The 22,323-nt window shown below is 45.8% G+C and overlaps 1 long non-coding RNA gene across 1 annotated transcript; it reads right to left on the bottom strand.

Annotated features, from left to right (window-relative positions):
- Positions 1-9,870: 9,870 nt before the first annotated feature.
- On the bottom strand, positions 9,871-16,201 carry LOC138242867 (uncharacterized). Its single transcript, XR_011191732.1, has 4 exons — positions 15,915-16,201; positions 13,721-13,992; positions 12,955-13,225; positions 9,871-12,597 (listed from the first exon to the last, which is right to left on the bottom strand). It is a non-coding gene; the product is annotated as an uncharacterized lncRNA (long non-coding RNA).
- Positions 16,202-22,323: the final 6,122 nt, after the last annotated feature.

Raw genomic sequence — 22,323 nt, forward strand, 5'->3', positions numbered from 1 at the left:
TTTATGGCTGGTTTTAAAAAAATGATTATATACAGTATATGTATTGTAATCTCCTCATGTGGGCTTTTTCTCTCCTTTCCAAAATGGACCGGCAGAGATGGAAGATGAAAAGACCTCTGAACTTCGGTGTTGAAAGGGCTGGAGCTTACAATCAGTCCCAATACAGTCAGTCCAGGGGTCTGTGTCCCCGGTCCAGTTAGTCCAGGCGGTCTGTGACCTCTGGTCCAGTCAGTCAAGGAGGTCCGTGACCCCGGTTCAATTAGTCCAGGGATCTGTGACTCTGGTCCAGTTAGTTCAGGGGTCTGTGTCCCCGGTCCAGTCAGTCCAGGGGTCTGTGACTCTGTTCCAGTTAGTCTAGGAGTCTGTGTCTCTGGTCCAGTCAGTCCAGGGGTCTGTGTCTCTGGTCCAGTCAGTCCAGGGGTCTGTGACTCTGGTCCAGTCATTCCAGGGATCTGTGCCACCAGTCCAGTTAGTCCAGGGCTCTATGACTCTGGTCCAGTCAGTGCAGGGCTCTCTGATCCTGACCCAGGGAGAGCTCAGGTCTAGTAAATCTTACAGGTCACCCTGAATCGCCAGTTTTATTGATGTTTGCTCCCAATGATCCCTTAGTTACTTTATTGAACAGACCACCTGTTTAATCGATCATAGTCCAGGTGATCCAGGCCTTTATTAATTGATCAAAGCACTGTTATTTACTCCTGGTCCTGGAGTGTGACAGGTAAATTTATGAGTGAGAGCCTTATAACAGTGCCAATTGAGTCTAATTGCATTTAGAGTGTATTCAAACCATTAAGAGTCCAGGAAAGGACATCAATATGCCCTTTGAGTATTTGCAGGCTCCCTTTAAAACCCACTGGGAAAGGTTCAAGATGCTTCTAAATCTGGAGGTCTCAGTCCTGGTCCAAATCCAGGTATTAAGAGCCTAGGATGGAATAAAGATTAAAAGATACAAAAGCCCTCCAGGCTCAGAAATCAAATCAAATCAAATCAAAGTTTATTTATCAGATGCACAACAAAATGGCATGCAGCAGCAGTAGTTGCTGGCAATGAATTGTCTTTTTCTGCGAGCTCACAAAAACCACAAGAATCACAGAAATCACAAAATTCACAAAATCACAAAATTGAGGTTACATTTTTTTAAATGGAATAAAACTCAATATGAGTAGAGCTGCTATGTGTCCATGGTGTATGCAATATATACAAGTAGTGCAGTTATGCTGAATACAGTGAAAACTGTGTGTCCATGTAGCCATTACAGGTGATTTGCTAAAGGAGCTGCAGGTTGGCTATTTAGCAGTCTAAAGTCTCAACAGTGAATAACAGTCTTATAGTCTCAAAAGTGAATATCAGAGCTCTGTGGCCAGGATTGGCCCTTCATTCCATGTTATCTTCATATTTCCACAGCCTTTCCTTTACTTATGTGCTTTGTGAGGAGACTGTTCAAGACTTTTTTCTGTTGGGGACACAGTCTCTTTCTGCAGGATCAAGATGGCTAAAGTCTCATAAGCACTTGGCTCACCAATGACTGGAGTGGTTGCACCCTGGATTCAGTTCTGCTGTCTGCTGTCTGGAGTTGGTATGTGCCTCCAGTTCATGTGCGTTTCTTATAGGTTTGCCCCGGTTTCTTCCCATAGTCCAAAGCCATGCTGGTGGGTTAATTGGCTTCTGGGAAAATTGGCCCTGGTGTGAGTGTGGGCATATCTGTGCCCTGCAATAGGCTGGTGTCCCTGTGTTAACATAGTCATTCATCTGTCCTGCCTTGTGCCTGTGGCTTATGGCTCGCTCACATTGTTTCGAGGATGCAAACGACGCATCAGCATAAACACCTGTCTTTTCCCCGAGTATCCTCCCTGAGTTTTGCATTGAAAGTTTGTTTTTCCTGCCGGCACGCCAGAACCCCACACTTAGACATGATCTGTCAGGTGTTTTTGATTTAAATCATTTGAATTTCATTTGCTGCCCGCTTCTCGGCCTCCGCTAATCCCGCTGTATCACCTGCGATCGTCTGCAGTCTGGACTGGTCCGCTCATCTGGATCTGAGCAAAGTACAGAAATGACCAGGGGGCCGATTGCTCATCAAAGAACCTGTGGCCACCAGCCTACCAACTCGGAGGTTGTACCTCCTTAGATAGATACTTTATTGATCCCGTGAGGGAAAGTGCAGCGCAACAGCAGCTTTACACAGACAACACAGCCACAGTGTAACGAATGATACAATAATAATAAAAATAATAATACAATACATACAATACAATCAGTACAGTGAGGGGTGCACTAAAAGAGTTACTCACAGTCCGGACACACAAAGAACAAACTAGAACAGAACAGTACGCAGAAAAATCGTAGCACACATATGAAAATAAATATAGATCTAAATATAGATATAGATATAAATATAAATGTATTGCACGGGTCCCTGGCATATATTGCACAAAAAACGGTTGTAAACGGGAAAAGAAAAGAAGAGGACAGATGTAGCAGTAGATGTGTAGATGCGTTCAGTCCAGAAACAGGTCACTGTCAATGTTGCCTCTGCCCAGACGCAAGGTGGATGCGTTGTACAGTCTTATGGCAGAAGGCAAGAATGACCTCCTGTAGCGCTCCCTGTCGCACCGTGGATGAATCAGTCTATTGCTGAACATGCTCTTCATTTCTACAAGCCTGTCATAGAGGGGATGGGAGATGTTGTCCATGATGGCCTCTAGTTTGGACACCATTCTCCTCTCAGCTACTACCTCCAAGGGGTCCAGGTCAGACCCAATGACAGAGCTTGCTCTCCTGATGAGCTTGTTCTGCCTTTTAGAATCCACAGCTCTAATCCCAGGGCCCAAGCATACCACTGCGTAGAAAATGGCGCTCGCCACCACCGACTGATAGAACAAATGTAGCATCTTACTACATACATTGAAGGACCTGAGCCTCCTCAAGAAGTAAAGCCGGCTCTGTCCCTTCTTATAGATGGCCTCGATGTTCTTAGACCATTCCAGTCTATCGTCGATGTGCACTCCCAGGTACTTGTACGAGTCCACCATCTCCACGCCACTCCCATGGATGTAGATAGGAGTAGGTTTGACCTTTTTCCTCCTGAAATCTACCACCAGTTCCTTTGTCTTTGTTACATTTAGTTCCAAGTGGTTCAACCCGAAGTTCAAAGTCCGAAGTATAGAGAGTGAAGAGGAATGGAGAAAGAACTGTCCCTTGAGGTGCCCCTGTGTTACTCACTACCTGTTCAGACACACAGTTCTGAAGTCTCACAGACTGTGGTCTGCCTGTCAGGTAGTCAGTGATCCACGAGGTCATGGAGGCATCGACTTGCATATCCTCCAGCTTCCTCCTTAGAAGTAAGGGCTGGATGGAATTGAAGGCACTGGAGAAGTCTAAAAACATGATCCTTACAGTGTTGCCAGCCCTGTCCAGGTGTGAGTAGGCCCTTTGCAGCATGTAGATGATCACATCCTCCACACCAACACTAGGCTGGTAGGCGAACTGTAGGGTGTCCAGTGATGAGCTGACCAAGGGGTCTCAGGTGGGATAAGACCAACCTCTCCAGTGTCTTCATGACGTGAGAAGTCAGTTCAACTGGTCTGTAGTCGTTGAGGACAGAGGGGCGCCCTTTCTTTCGTACCGGGACCAGGCATGTCTTCCAGAGCACCGGGACACTCTCCAAGCGCAGGGTCAGGTTGAATAGTCGCTGGAGCACTCCGCTCAGCTGATCAACACAGGCCCTCAGAACTCTGGGACAGATGTTATCTGGCCCTGTGGCCTTACCCTGGTGCAGCCTCTTCAGCTCCTTCTTCACCTGGTCAGCTGTGATGGTCAGCCTGGCCTGGGGGATGGTGCTCATAGGGCTTTCAGTGCTGCAGGTGTTAATGGCGGAGGTGTTGGAGTGGCAGCTGTGGGGGATGGGTGGGTGAGTAGCTGTCGGGGGTTGTAGCTGTAGGCGGCCATGTTTGTGGGGGGATGGAGGAGGTGTTAGGCAGTCGCAGCTGTGAAGGGTTAGGGAGCGTGTGGCTGTGGGGGGATGGGTGTTGAGCCACAGAGCACCCAGAATCAAACCTGTTAAAGAACTGGTTCAACTCGTTGGCCATCTCCAGGTTCCCCTCTGTTGCACCCCCAGCCTGTTTGAAGCCAGTGATCTCTCTCATGCTGATCCATACATCCCTTACCCTATTCCTTTGCAGCTTGTCCTCTACTTTCCTCCTGTAGGCGTCCTTGCTCTCTCTTAACTTCTGCTTTAGCTCCCTCTGTACACGCTTGACCTCTTCCTTATCCCCCCTCCTAAAGGCTCTCTTCTTGTCATTCAGAAGAGCCTTCAAGTCGCTGGTGATCCAGGGTTTGTTATTGGAAAAGCAGTGTACGTCTTTGGTGGGGATGGTGTTGTCTACGGAGAAGTTAATGTAGTCAGTGACACAGTCCACCATGCTGTCTATGTCGTCCCCATGTGGTTCGCACAGCACATCCCAGTCGGTGGCCTCCAAAGCACCACGTAGATCCTCCATAGCCTCTTGAGACCATCTCCTCACAGTCCTCATGGTTGCAGGTTGACGCTGGACAATAGGCTTGTATAGTGGTGTAAGCAAGACAAGGTTGTGATCTGATCTGCCAAGGGGGGGAAGGGCTGTGGAACTATATGCATCCTTAGCATTGGCATATAATAAGTCCCGTTTTTTGTTTTCTCTGGTCGGGCACTTAACAAATTGGTGGAAAGTAGGCAAAGTGGTGGAAATAGATACGTGGTTAAAGTCCCCTGAAATAGCTATAAAAGCGCTTGGGTGCTTTGTTTGTAGACTGGCTGTGACTGTGTTTATGACGTCACACGCTACCTCTGCGTTTGCCGTAGGTGGAATGTAAACAACAACAAAGATGGCGCATGTAAACTCCCGCGGTGTCCGGGTTACAGACGCGCTCCTTAAAATGAGTATGTCCACCATCTGTTGTTGACAAGCACCGCGAGCCCCCCTCCTTTCCTCTTACCACTCTCGGTGTTTCTGTCCGCCCGCACCGTCTGAAAGCCGCCGATGGTAACGTTCGAGTCCGGAATAAGTTCCTGCAGCCACGTCTCGGTGAAACACATGATACTGCATTCACGATACTCCCTCTGGCTTCTCACCAATGCTCCCAGTTCGTCCATCTTGTTCACTAAGGACCGCACATTTCCCATGATGATCGAAGGAAGGTAGGGTTTAAATCTCCTTCTCTTCGCCTTTTGCGTCGCACCAGCCCTACAGCCTCGGCTTCTCCTCCTCAGCTCCTCCGGCACCAATGGCTTCTCTCCAGTGAGTAGAGCCGGACGCGCTAGCGCGATCAGCTGGTCATGCGTGTAGACAATGCCTCTGTAGCTATCGGCATTGCAACCCGATAGAAACAGAGGTCCGAGTATCAGAAAAAACAAGAAAAAGCATGTCAGCTTTCTAGTATCCATCATGTTGTGATCGCAAATCTAGTTGCCGGCAAAGGTATGAAGAAAAAACACTAACACACTAGCATTAACTAACTGAAAGAAACAAAAAGACAACAAAAAGACACAGACCTGCTGTAGCAGGCTGCCACTAACACGGCGCCATCTTAGACTGATTATCATCTGGTCTTGTTGATGCCGTTGCTTTTTGCCAATTAATCGTTCCGCCTGACTTTGATATCAGCGGTGCTCTTGATTATATGATATTCCATCCTCCCACCTGTTCCACCTCATGCAGTTCAGGGTGGTGGGACAGCCAGAGCTTATTCCAGTAAACAGCAGGCACAAGGAGTGGTACTCCATCACACTGGCACTAACTCTCCCAGACGTCAGTGAACATACCAGCATGCCTTTCGACTGGGGAGCAGACTGGAGCACCCTAGAGGAAACCCAGCGTGAGCACAGTGTCGAATATACAAACCAGACCAGAAGCAGAGCTGAACCCAGCGTCCCAACGCTGAGAAACTGCAGTCCTAAAGCCCCTGTGCCACTTCACAGTGCATTGGCAGACCCATTTGAAATCCTCCCCCAGGGAAGACAAAACCACTCAAAACGACAGCCACAAATGTCGGGTTGAGAAGTGCCGGGCCATTCCCCGACCGGATTTGCTTCTCCGACGCGTTGGCACGTCGTGCGCAGGCTTGGCCAGGCATCGCGAGCTGGTCACCCCTGCTCCTAAGCCTCAACCCTGCCTCCTGTGTTTCAGGCCTCTGGGCGTTGGTCTCGCCTCACTGCTACCACTTCGTGAGCAAGCGCAGGACGTAGGCGGGGGCTCGGGCGTACTGCAGGGGCCAGTACACGGACATGGCTACCGTGAGTGGGCCAGCCGACCTGGAGCAGCTCCTTGCCACCGCCGAGCCGGTCACGGGCTGCGCCTGGACCGGCCTGTACTATGTCTGGGACCTGTGGCAGTGGTCCCTCGGGGGGGGCTACCTCTACGGCGTGGGGAGGTCTGCTTTTACCAGCTGGCGTGTGGGAGAACCAAACAACTACGGCGGCAAGGAGAACTGCGTGGCGATGGTCGGCGGCGGGTTGTGGGCAGATCGCCCTTGCAGTTTCACGAGCTATTCCGTTTGCTATCAAGGTAAATGGCCCCTGAGTCTTTTACGGCCTTTTACGGTCTTTCTCACGCGACTACTGCATGTGAAGGTGGTGGAGGGAGGGGGGGGCTTGGGATTACGAGTAATTCCTCCTTATGAAATTCCCCATTGTTCTCAGAATTGAATCCTTTGAGTGGCTCTTGGGCTGATGGGATGGCGGCACCGGGGCCCTGGGTTCAAATCCTGGGGTGGCGAGGTGGAGTTTGCATGTTCTCCCCTTGTGCGTGGGGGTTTCCTCCAGGTGCTCCAGTGTCCTCCCACAGTCCAAAGACGCTCTGGTGAGTGAATTGGCTGCTGGGAATGTTTGGCCCTGGTGTGACTGTATGCAGTGCTTGTGCCTCCGTGCAGTGGACTGGCGTCCCATCCAGGTGGTATCCTGCCTGTTGCTTGCCGAGGCTGCTCCGCGACCCTCAACCCGACTACTGACTGGGGTTCACTTCTTCAGGGGGGGAAGGCGCAGCCGATCAATACTTCCTGGTGGCTGAGGCCAAGAACTGGACAGAAGCCCTGACGTTTTGCAGAGAACATTACACCGACCTGACCCGGGTGAGGAGCCAGAGCGAGAATGAGTTAGTAAGAGTTACGGCCGGAGGCAGGGAGGTCTGGATCGGACTGTTCACCGAGCCCTGGAAGTGGTCCGATGGGGACGTCTCCACTTTCCGCCCCTGGCACGTGGGCGAGCCCAACAATTATGGCGGCATCGAGAGCTGTGGCGCCGTGAATCTTCAGGGGAGTGCGAGAGGCTCCTGGAATGACTATAATTGCAACACCACCTACGCTTTCTTCTGCTACAGTGGTAAGTTATCGCGGTGCCACTTCGACAGCCTTATGGGGGTAACCTTGCAGGGAACGTCGCCTGCACTTTGCTATTCAACGACCGCTTGTCCAGTTCGCACTTGTGGTGGCCCAGAGTCGGTCCCAGGGTGCACTCCGTGCAGTGGTTAGCATTGCTGCCTCGTAGTGCCTGAGCTCTGGGTTCAGTATCTGGGCTGTTGTCTGCATGGAGTTTGAATGTTCTCCTTGTCTTTGCGTGGGTTTTCTCCTGCAGTACGAAGACATGCTGGTAGGTTTTGAATCGGCTCCTGGGAAAATGAGCTGTGGTGTGTGCCCTGTGACGGACTGGCATTACTGCCAGGGTTAACCCTGCCTTGCACCTGTTGCTTGCTGGGATAGACTCTGGAGCCACCTTCAGAGCACCAGTCTTTTGTAATATTGTAAGTGATGTTTTGACGTCCTTGACCATATAACTGTCCCTCAGACCAGGCAGGGTGAATCACTTAATGCTACTTCAGAATGGGGTTTGCCTCTTTTTTTGTCTTCTATGCTGTTTTCATCCTTTCCTCCACAGGGAAGAGAGTGGTGCTGAAAGTAAGGATATTAATGGACTCGGAAGTGAATCCTAATGACCCAGATGTTAAAGAGTGGCTTCTGGTCCAGGTATAGGAAATCGACTACTAGATTGTGTCAGTGTGCATAGGTGGCTTGCGATATTCCAGGCTCCTCGTAAAGAAGAAACTAAGCAAATCATACTGTTGGAGCTGCAGTAGACAAAAAAGATCATCCAGTCAATGCTATGCATAATGAGCCACACATTGCTTTGTTATACAGAAATCAGAAATACACTCAATCATAATGGTTGTCACACATTGCACGCAGTGGGTTCCTACCAATATGAATCATTATTGGGGATTTTCTTTGGTTAAAAAGCAGCATTTTAGGAATTCAGGAAACAATCAGATGAATATAAAGGGATAGTGTACTTATTATTGTAGTGTTACCTCACCTGGCTGGGGAAATCATTTGTGAAGAATGAGCCAGGGAGGCAGTTGCAAGGGTCAAGATAGGATGGAGGGAGGGGAGCAAGAGAAGATTAGCGCAGAGCTGTGGACAGACTGGGAGTATTTATAAACTGGGGAGTGGAAGTGATTAATAAACGCAATACAAAACAAACAGAAGAAATTACTATTATCTTCCTTTTGGCATTTTGAATTAAGGGAGGATATGAATAGGCCCAAAAGTGCAGGGTAGAGTTATAGAGTTAATAAGGGCTTTAAACTAGAATATAAGAGAGAGAATACTGGAGATCATAGTTGCAGTTATATCGAAGCGCTGACCTTTCCCTTGCTGGCTTTGTTTATTGTATCATGCCTGCTCACGTTGGATTGCTCAAAGACCCTTCCGAGTAACCACAGCAACCAACGTGGCCACCTGTCAGTCACCTGGTTGCCGTGACAGTGCAATCGGGTGGAAGATCAGTTCCACCTGCTCACAGTCAGCCCTCCACTCGCTCAGTGTTATGGAGTTCAGGCTTGAGCCTTTGTGTTCCTTAGTCAAGTTTTCCTTGATTCTTTGACCCCGTTTCCCTCGACCTTGCTCTTGGATTGCCCTTGTGTTTGCTCCTTGGCGTCCAAGATTTCTCGCCTCGACCTCGTCTCTTAGCTGCTTCGCTTGGGTATCTATCGGCTCCGGGCTTTGCTTGCTTTCGACGTCACCTCTCTGGCTGCCTCCCTGCTTCGTTCTGCAACTTTGAATCCCACTACGTCCCACGTTTTCCAGAGCGCTCACTCCAGCTGCCACCTCCCACTACAGACCACTATCACCCACCACAGGCGCTGTCTGCTGCTGCTTCCCTGTTTCGCCCGGCGATCGCGTCCTCCCTGCCGCGACAAGACCGCGGCTCTCGTTCAGGAAGACGTACCGGGCCCTGATTTCTGACCCGGGCTGCTGTGGTACTGTCCCCTCCACAGGTGACGAGAGAGCTGTCCAGGCACACCGAGCTGGGCAACACCAGCCTGCGCTGGGGCCAGGAGGACAATGGCGTGGTGTTCTCGAAAGACGAGGAGGAAGATGGTGAGATGCTTAAGCAGCACAGCCTTGGCGATGCGGATTCTGAACGCCAGGAACTTCATCGGTGATGTCTTTGCTCCACAGGGCAGTGCCACCCTATGGGAGACTGAGTGTCGGAGGATCAGTCTGCACAGGATTCCTCTGTGAAACACTGGCGACTGGCCACTGGCGACAGACCGACGTCTAAGAATAATGCAAGCTTCAAATACTGTAGCATTTATATTAAGGTTCAATATATATGGATATAGTATAATATTTTCTCTATGAGTGGTTCTCTGTTTAAACATCAAGGTCTGGTCTCAGTACAGTGAAAATGCATTGAGAGTTGTTTAATGAATATATATATATATTATCACATTTAAATGTAGTAGTAGTATTCAGGTCCAAGGAAATACTTTTTGAGAATTGTTTGCTTTGGCAATCACTGGTGTATTTTTCCTTTCACGTATGTTTGGAAGGGAACATTCGATCAGCCTTACTGGGCAACTTGACTTTCTGACCAGCTGCTCAAAAGTTGGATTTCAAAAGTTTTAAGGAGAATAAAAATGGTTGGTTAGTTGATGGTTGATGACATTGAAACCACAGATCAGAACAGGTGGACTTACAGTAAGTGGAATATGATTAAACGTCAGATTTTCAATTTTGACAGTTTAGAGACTAACAATAGACTAAACAGATTATGAACATCTATTCTACACAGGGGGACGTAGTGGGATCTTTGTAAATTATTCCATGTATTATAAGTACATGTGTACAGAACAAACACTGAGCTCTAATAAGCTGAATTGTCTATTGGTATCATTAACGTTTCATATGTTCTTAAGTAATTTGATTTGTTATAAATAATAATAATTGCTTACACTTATATAGCGCTTTTGTGGACTCTCCACTCAAAGCTCTTTACAGGTTAATGGGGATCCCCTCCACCCCCTTGTGAGCAGGGTGACAGCTGATCCACTGTGAGAGCGGAGGGAGTGTCTCCCTCTACTGCACGGACACCGGAATTCCGGGATTAAGCCGCACTTCCTTAGTGACCGTTGCTATGCACGACTTTCGTTTTTTTTTATTGCAACAGCAAAAATTTATACCGTACAAACAAGAGTACATATAACATATAACACCAATAACACCGTCAGGGGCTACATACTGTAATACAATTGCACTTGACCAAAAAAAAGACTAAACAAGGTAAAAAAAAGATAAGGTCCACACAACTCTCACATTCTTACATTTAGAAATACTGTATTGTAGATAACGCCCTCATGCCTATTTTAAACTTTTCAAACATGTGTCTCAGACCATTTCATTAAATCAATATAAGAAAGTGTAGTATTAATGATTTAAAAGGAACATACTTCAAGGAACTTCTTGAAGGAGACATACTGTATATATCTGTGCATACTCAGGGTTATAGTGCTACTTAATCACGCTGGCATGTATGGAATAAATAGTGGATTATAGTGACCATGCAGCTTTGTGTCGGTCACCAGAGTAATTAAACATAGCAGTAATTGCCTTTGCTCCTAACAAGGCTGTCAAGAAAGGATCGAGGCTGTCAGGGTTGTATAAATCTTGAATATACCTGCTCAATATCTGGAACTGCAGTCGACTTTCATGAGCGTAAGACATCATCCAAACTAGGTACTGTGTAATCATCGTGGTCGTAGCTCCTCTGTCATCCAATGGAAGCACAAGGCACCCGCGTTCAAGTCTTTTGTGAGATCATGTGCATGCATCCAGGATGGATAGTGGTGTACCCTGCTAGTCCAATAAGGGACACACACACACGGAAGAATATGCAGACTCCACCCCGACAGCACTCTGGGTCTGGAATTGAACCCGGGTGCCTCTGCAGTACGAGGCAGCCAAGCAAAACCACTGAGCCACAGAGCTGTCCCCCGGGTACTCCATATATATCAAATAAGGAGTCTCAGAGGCTCCTTAACACAATTCTAGCTCCTTAACCTGAAGCACTGGACAATAATGAGACAGGCCAATTTCTATAAAATAAAATAAAAAGCAAACTCGAACTAAATCTCTTCCTACAAAGTGGATGTCCAAAAGCAAACAGAGTTTTAAAAAATGCATCACCATCTAGGACTACAACACCATGCTTTGACACCCCCAGGGTGGTAGAAACATTCACCACATAATTACTCTGTAATCAGACTTCCTGCGGTTTCAATGTGAAATATACATCTTTCAGCTCAAACGTGTTCTTGCTCTGTGGTGTTGTCATTGGAAGCTTATTAATATTCGTGTCCAGCATTCATGTTCCATGCGCCTGAAGTGTGTTGCCATCTTAAACAGCTTAATAATAAAAATTAATAATAATCCCTTAAATTTATATAGTGCTTTTCTGGACACTCCACTCAAAGCACTTTACAGGTTAATGGGGATCCCCTCCAGCCCCACCTGGATGATACTCCAGTCCGCTCAGCACACAGCAGCTCTCAGTGGGGAGGAGAGCAGAGGGATGAAGCCAGTTCAGAGATGGGGATAATTAGGAGGCTGTGACTGGTAAAGACCAGGGGGGGATTAGACCAGGACACTGGGGAAACACCCCTACCCTTTTCGAGAAACACCCTGGGATTGTTGATGACAACAGAGAGTCAGGACCTCGGTTTTACGTCTCATCCGAAGGACGGCGCCTGTTTACAGTCTAGTGTCCCCATCACTATACTGGGGCATTAGGACCCACACAGACTGCAGGGTGAGCGCCCCCTGCTGGCCACACTAACACCTCTCCCAGCAGTACCTCAGCTTTCCCAGGAGGTCTCCCATCCAAGTACTGACCAGTTGCTAGTTGCAGGGTGATATGGCTACTGGCTATCCAGCCTGCGTACTTTAAAAATCTTAAAATCTTTTTTAAAAATCTGCGGCCGGCAGAGGAATCCTACTCCTTTGGGCCCCTGAGCAAGGCCCTTAACCCCAACTGCTCCAGGGGTGCTGTACAATGGCTGACCCTGCACTCTGACCCCCAGCTTCTCTCCCTGTCTGTGTGTCTCATGGAGAGCAAGCTGGGGTCTGTGAAAAGACTTTGTGAAGACAGTGGTAAAAATGGCACACAGCACAGCTTCTTCTGGTGCAAGATGACTACAGCCCCTGCTGCCATCACACACAGAAGTGCCAGAATCACCCTGACATGCAGTCTGGAATCCAGGTGGTTAGAGTTCAGACATGCGGCATAATCTGTTATAGAGACAAGAAAAGTTTCAGACGTTACCTGCTGCATAACAAAAATAATGTGACTCTGTTATCACCCTAGTGTGTGATACAGTATAATACACACTGATCTGCTCCAGACTCACCTGTGTGTGATACAGTATAATACACACTGATCTGCTCCAGACTCACCCCAGTGTGTGATACAGTATAATACACACTGATCTGCTCCAGACTCACCCGTGTGTGATATAGTATAATACACACTGATCTGCTCCTGTATCACCCCTGTATGTGATACAGTATAATACACACTGATCTGCTCCACTCTCACCCCCGTGTGTGATATAGTATAACACACACTGATCTGCTCCAGACACTTACCCCAGCTCAGCGTGACGCTGTGGTTGGAGCTGTGATGAGTGACAGTACAGCTGTATTCCTCGATCTTACTCTCTCAGATCTCCACACTCTTCCTCAGCTGTCTCCATTGGGTCTGAGCCCACTGGACCACACGTCCTCTCCCTCGGTCTCTCCAGGCCTGGACAAACTGACCTCTATGACTCTAGGACTGAAGCCCCAGTGACCAGACAGGACAGGGAACAGCTCTGTGTGTCTCCCAGATGCTCGGAAGAGACAAACACCTGAGGAGAGACTGAGAGGGAGACCGGAAGCAATGTTAACACACTGAGAATTAGTGTGGACACTGTGCAAGGTGAGGCGACATCGCTGCACAGACAAAATATTCTGTGGCTCCTTTCTGCAAACCTTTACAACCAAAACATGTCAGTATTAGACAATTATACAAATCAAACACATTTTCTCTTTGTCTGTTCCTCAGGCTAAGAAAGGAGATCACAGTAGAACTGGAGCACTGCAGACACGTCATATTCACACAGGATCACACAAGCTTCACATTCACACAGACACAGACACACACTCACACACGAGCCAATTTCCCATAAGCCAATTTACCCACCAGCAAGTGGAAGGAAACCCACACAAACATGAGGTGAACATGCAAACTCCACACAGACAGCACCCCAGAAACTGCACTGTGCCACCCACTCCTCTGCACATGGGGGAACTTCTTGTGTAGAGCTTCTAGGTGCATTTGTCTCATATTGTATCTGATATCTCTCTGTCTCACCTTTGTGTGGTTTTTGTGTTTCTTTCTGTACTGCAGGAATCTCTTCAGTGTTTCCATACAGTCAGTCTCCAGGAAGAATCTGGTATACTGGTTTTTAATCTTGTTCTGGTTCCAGTCCCTTTGAGTGCCCTCTGCCTCCAGGGAACTTGCTCTCCAGGTCATGTTGTCCACCTCAAAGGACAGGAAGTCTTGTCCATTGAAGCTGTAGTGATCAAACAGAGCCACACTCCCATCATCCTCCAGTCTACAGCCTTGCCACCTCTGGAGCGCATCTGGAGAGAGAGACCGAGGACACTGACACAGACAGAGAGACCAGGGACAGTGACACACACAGAGAGACCAAGGACAGTGACACACACACACAGAGACTGGGGACAGTGACACACATAGAGAGACCGGGGACACTGACACACACAAAGAGACCGGGGACAGTGACATCCATTTTCTAACAGCTGTATCCAGTCCAGGGTCACAGGGGGGAGCTGGAGTCTATCCCAGCAAGCAACAGGCACAAGGCAGGGTTCACCCTGGACAGGACAGCAGTCCATCACAGGACACACACACTCACACACCCTGGACAGGACACCAGTCCATCACAGGACACACACACACACACACACACACACACACACACACACACACACACACACACACACCCTGGACAGGACACCAGTCCATCACAGGACACACACACTCACACACCCTGGACGGGACACCAGTCCATCACAGGACACACACATACACACACCCTGGACAGGGCACCAGTCCATCACAGGACACACACACATCCTGGACAGGACACCAGTCCATCACAGGACACACACACTCACACACCCTGGACAGGACACCAGTCCATCACAGGACACACACACACACACACACACACCCTGGACAGGACACCAGTCCATCACAGGACACACACACTCACACACCCTGGACAGGACACCAGTCCATCACAGGACACACACATACACACACCCTGGACAGGGCACCAGTCCATCACAGGACACACACACACCCTGGACGGGGCACCAGTCCATCACACGACATACACACACACCCTAGACAGGGCACCAGTCCATCACAGGACACACACACTCACACACCCTGGACAGGACACCAGTCCATCACAGGACACACACATACACATACCCTGGACAGGGCACCAGTCCATCACAGGACACACACACACCCTGGACGGGGCACCAGTCCATCACAGGACATACACACACACCCTAGACAGGGCACCAGTCCATCACAGGACACACACACTCACACACCCTGGACAGGACACCAGTCCATCACAGGACACACACATACACACACACACCCTGGACAGGGCACCAGTCCATCACAGGACACACACACACCCTGGACGGAGCACCAGTCCATCACAGGACACACGCATATACACACACACCAAGAAGTCAATTAACCCCCCAGCCTGTCTCTGGACTGGGAGGAAACTGGAGCACCAGGAGGAAACCCCCACAAACACAGTTCAGAACTCCACACAGACAGCACCCCAGGTTCTGAACTGATCCCAGGGCAGGAATAACAACCACTGAGCCTCCCCCAGACATCTATACCTTTTATTTGTACGGAAAGTATTATATATAGAGACATGTAAATATCACTTCTCGAACCTGTTGTTTCCAGCTTCCTGTAAAGTCGTGTGGAAAGTTATTTATTTCTGATACGAAGTAGGAGTGAAACTCCGAAGTAATGAAGACAGAAGTCGGTTCAACGACAAAAGGAGTCAGGCGCCTCTGAAGTCCGCCTACGCGTCAGAAACTGGTGCGCGTTTATGCCCTGGGCCGTTGTCATTGTTTTATTCGGTTATGCAGTTTAAAATATTTTTAAGTTAAAGAGAGCTCTCTACTTCCGTCTCTGAACAGGTTTACGATGATGATACACGCGTTTCCTTGTTCTCTGACTGGCCATGCGGCGGCCATGTGACGAGGAAACGGGAGAGAGCAGGACGAAAATGAAAGAGAGAGAGAGACGGTGGAAATGTGACAGTTAAAATAAACTGCCAGAAGAGAATAACCGTCTCCGTCCCGTCCCTCTCCCTGCAGGCGGAGTGTTTAGTCACTGCCGACCTCTCGTACCCTAAAGCAGTTAGTGAACAGGGCACTAGGTACTACTGAGCTTCCGTCCGGACTAAGCCCGGAGAGGACGGCGGTTCACTCACCCGTGGGGCAGCCCGGACCCGGATTCCCGTCTCGGGTTTGACAGCCCGTCTCCTGCGGAGCCGGAGCGGACTGGCGACGCGTACACCGGCCAGGCAGCAGTTTAATCGGAGGTTGTAATCGTGGGGGGGGGGGAATTTAACCTTACGAGAGTTTCTTCTGTTACATTTTTTTTTTCTGTTAGGGAAATTCATATTACAGGATAATGTAAATTTACTATGTAAGGCGTTTAAAGGTCGAGGAGAGGTTGGGAAAGCCCCTGAAACCCAGCGCTGGAAACGTTGTCCGTCTCCACTAGGTATAGAATGCGCTCTTTACACGTCATTCACAGGCGTCACGTTACTCGGGCAACGGAGGTACGCTAATCCTCGGTGGGCAAGTTGATGTAATTCAGTAAAGCTGGAAAAGATACTCAGACACGTTAATTTATCACCTGCATATATTAACAAAGTTATTTTAGATGGACTTGCAGAACTATACTGTAGCTGCGTCGGCATGCGTAGGCTGCAAAGGAACAAGTAAAAGGTTATTCCATGCCTTCTTCAGTTGTTAGAAAGACAGGGCAGTATGCAAAGATAATTTTCTTTTTATCTTTGCTTACTGCAGTTTATCTTTGATGACAACATCAAAGACATTAAGGAATTCTTACAGCTAACAGCTCCACATCAACTTCCTTTTATAACTAACCTCATCAGATCTCTCAACTCCCAACTCTTCCAGTTTCTCACTTCAGAGAACGATAAAAAACTCAATCATCCTCTACAGAGAAAAACCATCAACACCCCTACCACCTCCACCAATCCTAACCTTGTTGTTACTGTACCCTCTGACCTTTCCCTTTCACCCCTTTGCATCCTCAGCTAACATATTTTAATATTACAACACAATTACAATAGATTGTACAGTATTTACAGTTTAAAATTAAGGTAAATATGTCAAAATATCAAAATCCAACTGCACAGTGCTAACAAAACAATGCTTGTCAAGTTCTCAAACAAATCTGCATTGTATTTTTAAAATATTTCAGCAGAGGATGTGACGGGAGTATAAATGATGATTCGACGATCATTTTTCTTGGGTGAATATGGTTTTCTGGGGAGTTGCGATGTTGGGCATTATTGGACATTTTTGACACGTGTTGAACAATCGCATTTCCTACAAATATTAAAATGGCTGTGATTTAGCTGAGAAATCCAATCGACCGATGCGAAAACAATGTTTACATCGCAAAAGAAACCCGACCCTGGGTGGACTTGAACCACCAACCTTTTGGATAACAGCCGAACATGCTAACCGATTGTGCCACAGAGACTGACTGGTGGAGTATTTTCTCGAATCAAAAAAAAAATATCTTACCGTTCTTTTTGCCAGCCGGTAATATTTCTTCTGCACTGATAACCAAAAACTGAATTTCATGTTTCGCAAGCTGTGTGAATTTAATCAAAAACAAGTTTTCCAGAAAGGAAATGAACACATGCATTTAACGAAGTCAAGCCCTTTGTGATTGCCCAAAATGGTACGTTCTGTACTACAAGATAGGAAGAAATACACAGCTGGGATTTGAGCATAGGTTCTTTTGTTTAATTGAGAAGCGCTTTAACCAACTAGGCTACGGTGACAGGATGACTGTCACCTTTTCCAGCTACTTGGACACACTGCTCTGAGACATCTGCGTTCAGAAAGTGTTGAACCTGCTCTCAGAGCAAATTGCCTCTTTTACATACAGTAGCAGCCCCGACACTAAGAAACGAAGAGAAATGGCTTTTATTGGGCATTTTTCATGTCCAATGCGTTTGACATTTCCCAAGGGCGACAGAGTTCTTTTGCAACACTATTTCTTCTTCTTTTTTCTTTCTGTACGCTTTGATAAAAAATGAGAAATCATGCAAGGGAAAAATGTCTTTTTTTCATAGAGAAAACGTGTACCAGGAAATGTTGTGTTGAGAAGAAGTGATTTAACATGATACGTGACCTAATTTATCGGAGCGAATGCTCACCCAGCAAGGTCTGGAGAAGTTGGAGAGTCTGGTGGATGTGATAATTATACGGTGTTGTGGAAGAAAACAGTCTTTCTTTGAATTCTCAATCAATTGGAATTTCAGTGCGGAACATAAAGCCTTTGTCTGATTTAAAGAGATTATATTTTAAAACTCATAAAAAATCAGAAAACACACGTTTCTCACTTTGAAATTTTAGACGGGGCGGTATATTACTAGTAGCAACGCTGAGCACACTATTGGGGAATTCAGGTTATGTGAAATACCAGCAGTTTAATAAATAACGCATCTGATGTTGGATCATAAGATTGTAGGTTCGACTTCTACCTGGCTCATGTAAATTTTATTCAAGCTCCTCAGTAATAGATGTCTATTATGTAATGAACCGCACCTGAAAGCAAACATTGGGTCTGTTTCCTTTGTTTTCCAGCATGAAATAGCAAATCGTTACAAAAAGTACCTGCTAATGTCCAATAGCGTTTTTTTTTTTTCAAATTACATTTTCAGGCTTCAGACACTTTTTAATAAAACAAAAGTGTCCAGAAACTCCCTAACTTTCAGGTTTGCTTGAACCTGTATTAAAAGAAATTATTTGAAACTTCCGGGATTCCATTCTCTGATGTAGCTGTCTCTAAAGACGGATGTGATGTTTTGCAGATGTGAACTGTGCCTTCTCTCTTGTGTTCAAGGGTATTCGCTGTGGGAGATCCTAACTGTATGTCCAGTAGGGCTCTATTTTGTTTAGATTATCTATGTGGTGTACAGATAGAACTCAACTACATGGTGTGAATTCCGTGTTCAGGACGAGCAGAACCTGAAAAACTAAAAGCAGACCTCGACATAATTTGAACACACAGCCTTCTGATGTGGAGTCAGACATGCTACCTTTGTGCCACAAGGTCACAGCTCTCAGCTGTTTTGAATTCCCCAAAGGAGACAAATCAGCTTCACAAAAAATTCTCCTGTGAAGAGCGCCGCTCTTCCGAAGAGAGTCTCTTCATCTCAGACCATATTTTATTCTTCCTGCGCAGCTCTTGTGCAGGTGTTGTTCTTGATAACAGATCCAGGAACACTGACTGTTTTTCTATTTTTTTTAATTAAGTACCCCATGGTGCAACGGTAGCATGTCTGACTCTAAATCCCGAAGTTAATTTTCAAAGTATATCGGAGTCAACTGAACCCGCAGTCTTCACCTTAAAGTTTAATTCCCCAAGCCTTATATGTCCATCCCTTCTCGTCAAAACTCATATTTTCACAGGGTACCCTTCAGAAATCGCAGTATAGAATGAAAAACTCCAGTAGATCTCGGCCGCTGTTGGTGATTTTCCTTTAAAAATAAATGAATCTCTGGAAATTTTACGGAGTGTATTACTTTCACTGAGACCGAGGAGTGTTAAGATGTACATGAGTCTTTGTGGCTCGGTTGTTAACCAAAAGGGTGGTTTTATGTTTCACACTAAATTGAGATCTTGAAACCAAAATAGTTAGAAATATGGAACACAACCGTTGTTCCCCAAGAAGGAAAGCTGTTTTGTACTGACGTCACTCCTTTTTATGTAACCCAGATTGTGAAGACAACTCTGCCCTATCAAAGGAAAATGTTACACAAAAGTTGGAAAGCACACTCTGAACCCATCTGTATATTTGATTCCCGTGATCCGTTCAAAGCTGCTTAGTACTTTGCAAGCAAATCAAATCATTTCAGGGAAGAAACTCAGTTTAATGAACTACTTTTGTATTTTCACTCATTGATTTTGATCTTTGTATTCTCTTCGCATTCTCAGCAATAATATTTCAAAATTACAGTTCGGATTTATTGGAAAACTTCACAAGCATTATGAGATTAGGACTGTACAATTGTTTTTTAATATCTTGGTATATTTACCTTCATTTTAATATAGATATAACCATAAATGTTGTTAAGCATATTGTACTTTTGTCGTACTTTTTAAAACATTTTAGCTGAGGACACACGGCGACTATTATACCTTGTGATACATGCAAGACATCTGTAAACGAAGATGTAATTACAATAAAATTGGCAATTCACAGAAAACCACAATTTGTATAATATTATTCCTCTAAATCAATGATCAATTGAAGGATTTGAAGAAACTATCAAAGAAACAGCAGCAATAGCAGATGATTTTGGTTTTGAACCCATCTTTACACCTCAATAATCCATTTGTCCTCGAAAAAAGAAAAGACAGGGATATTTTGAGTCTCATAATTATCCTCTTCTTGATCCAAAAAAAGCGTTTATTGCTTCTGTACTTTTTTGGATTTTCTTACGAAGATCTCACGAAGTATTGCCAGGATCTATATTTTGTGTTCGGTAGCGATAACACTGCTGATATTGATTGAGTAAAAATCTGTGATGTATTGACAGCTTTATCTGAAGCGAGAAATCCTCGAACACCGCTTATGAAGTGTTGGGATTCATACCAAGAAATACCTTTTGTTTTCCCACCCAAAATGCTACTATTGCATTACACATTATGCAAACATTACCAGTTTTAGTAGCTTCTGGGCCCGATTTTCCAAAACTGAAACTAATTACAAATTATTTAAGATGAACCATGTCCAAAAATTGTAAATCAGGACTAATATAATATCAAGTGAAATTACTACAGAAGAAAAGGTTTAACTGAAATATGAATAAGACTATGCAAGCCTACAAAATAGAATAATTCAATTTATATAACTTATTCTTTTCTTATTTGAGAAATGGGCTCACATACCGGAAGACACTAACGTTTCTCTTCGTTAGAATATGTGAATAACAGTTTAACCCCAAATGTCTGTAATTGTGATTCTGTTAAAATTCAAAAAAGCATCTATCAATAGTAAGAAATTATTAAGAAAGGAAGAAATTGTGTTATTTCATAAACTGTAAGACATGAAGACATTTACAGGTTATATCCTTTGCTTTGTCTTTTAACACAAGCGTTCAGGATCCAAGCCCATGTTCGGATGGTTGTGTTTCTCTTGTAATCATCAAATGTCATTGTTTTGTCCGTCAGTTCTTTCTCGAGTTGTACCATGGATATTTTATACCATCAACACTTTTCATGCTCTTTTGCATTTTCCTTCACATACGGAAAAAAACTCAAGGCGTTCTTGTCACTGTGCTACACAGTACAGGACACGCAGTGAGAAATTCGCGCAGCTTTCAGCTCAGTGCGGAATCCAGAGGGAGGACTCGCTCGGTGAATGATCTCTCAGGAAATCCCGGGTGAGGTTTTTCTGCAACAGCCACGACAAGTGTGAAGACGTTCTCTGGATTTCCTGAATGTGACTTTAAATTAGTTCACATTCTTTGGTAGTTAACAGAACTAAATGCTTTGGAGGTACATCTAAAACTGCAGAGAACACTGTAGCACTTCAAGTTTAATTGTGTAAACCTGGCTCTCTATGAACACGAGCAAAGAGTTCTCACTCGACAGAAGACTGCGATGTGAGCACAGTAACATAAAGCACTTGAAGATGCTAGGGATTGAACCTGGGACCTCATACATGTAAGACAAGCACTCTACCACTAAGCTACACCCCTGACATAGAGAACTTTTGAAGATGTGCAGGTGCTCACAGACCACAATCCATCTTTTGGATCTTTTAAGTGCTCTTGATTAAACTATGCATAGAAAAACAGCAGTACTGATGATTTTCATGGACTGATGCACACTTGTTCTGTACAACTCCAGTGATAAAACCTTGTCTGTAAATATTGTAGAACGTAAAAGGGTGAAACAATGCTCCAACCACAGGAATGGTAACAGAAAGGATCATTTTCTTATTTTATACCTCCTTTTGAGATGCCTTGTCAACGCACACAGACGTTAGAGCTGAACAAATATTTTGTACACAAGACGGCAGTGCGATATTAAAATTCCTGTCTTCTTGATGGATTCAGACTGGTAGCCAGAGGACGCCGGGACAACGCCCATTGGACAACTGCTGGAACAGAGGCTGCAACAGAGCTTGTCAGCTGGTTTGGTGTTCGTGCCGGGAGATTCCAAATCCATACACAGTGGATAAGTAAACCCCATGTTCTACATTCTGTCTCGAGAATTCAGTTGTACCTCAAAAAAAGTTGTTATCAATTTAATTCATGAGTAATGTATTTACGTCCGAGTTTAGAGTAACAGTGGGTAATAACACTGATTAGCGATTTGGTAACCGAATGATATATATTGACATATATTCTCTGTTGTGTATCTTTGTGTTTGCATCTCTTCGAGATTATATACCTTGTATATTGATAACCCTCACAGTAAGGTCTGCCGCTCGTATCCAGGCAGACTAGTATATGTTTGGTGCACAATTTATGTTAATAAATGTATCTCGTGTATTGAACCCGTGTGTGTGCGTTGTTAGTTGTTCTGACGATTGATTTTCTAAAAGCCACAACGAA

The sequence above is a fragment of the Lepisosteus oculatus genome, chromosome 14 (assembly GCF_040954835.1).
Source record: "Lepisosteus oculatus isolate fLepOcu1 chromosome 14, fLepOcu1.hap2, whole genome shotgun sequence".
Lineage (NCBI taxonomy): Eukaryota > Metazoa > Chordata > Actinopteri > Semionotiformes > Lepisosteidae > Lepisosteus > Lepisosteus oculatus.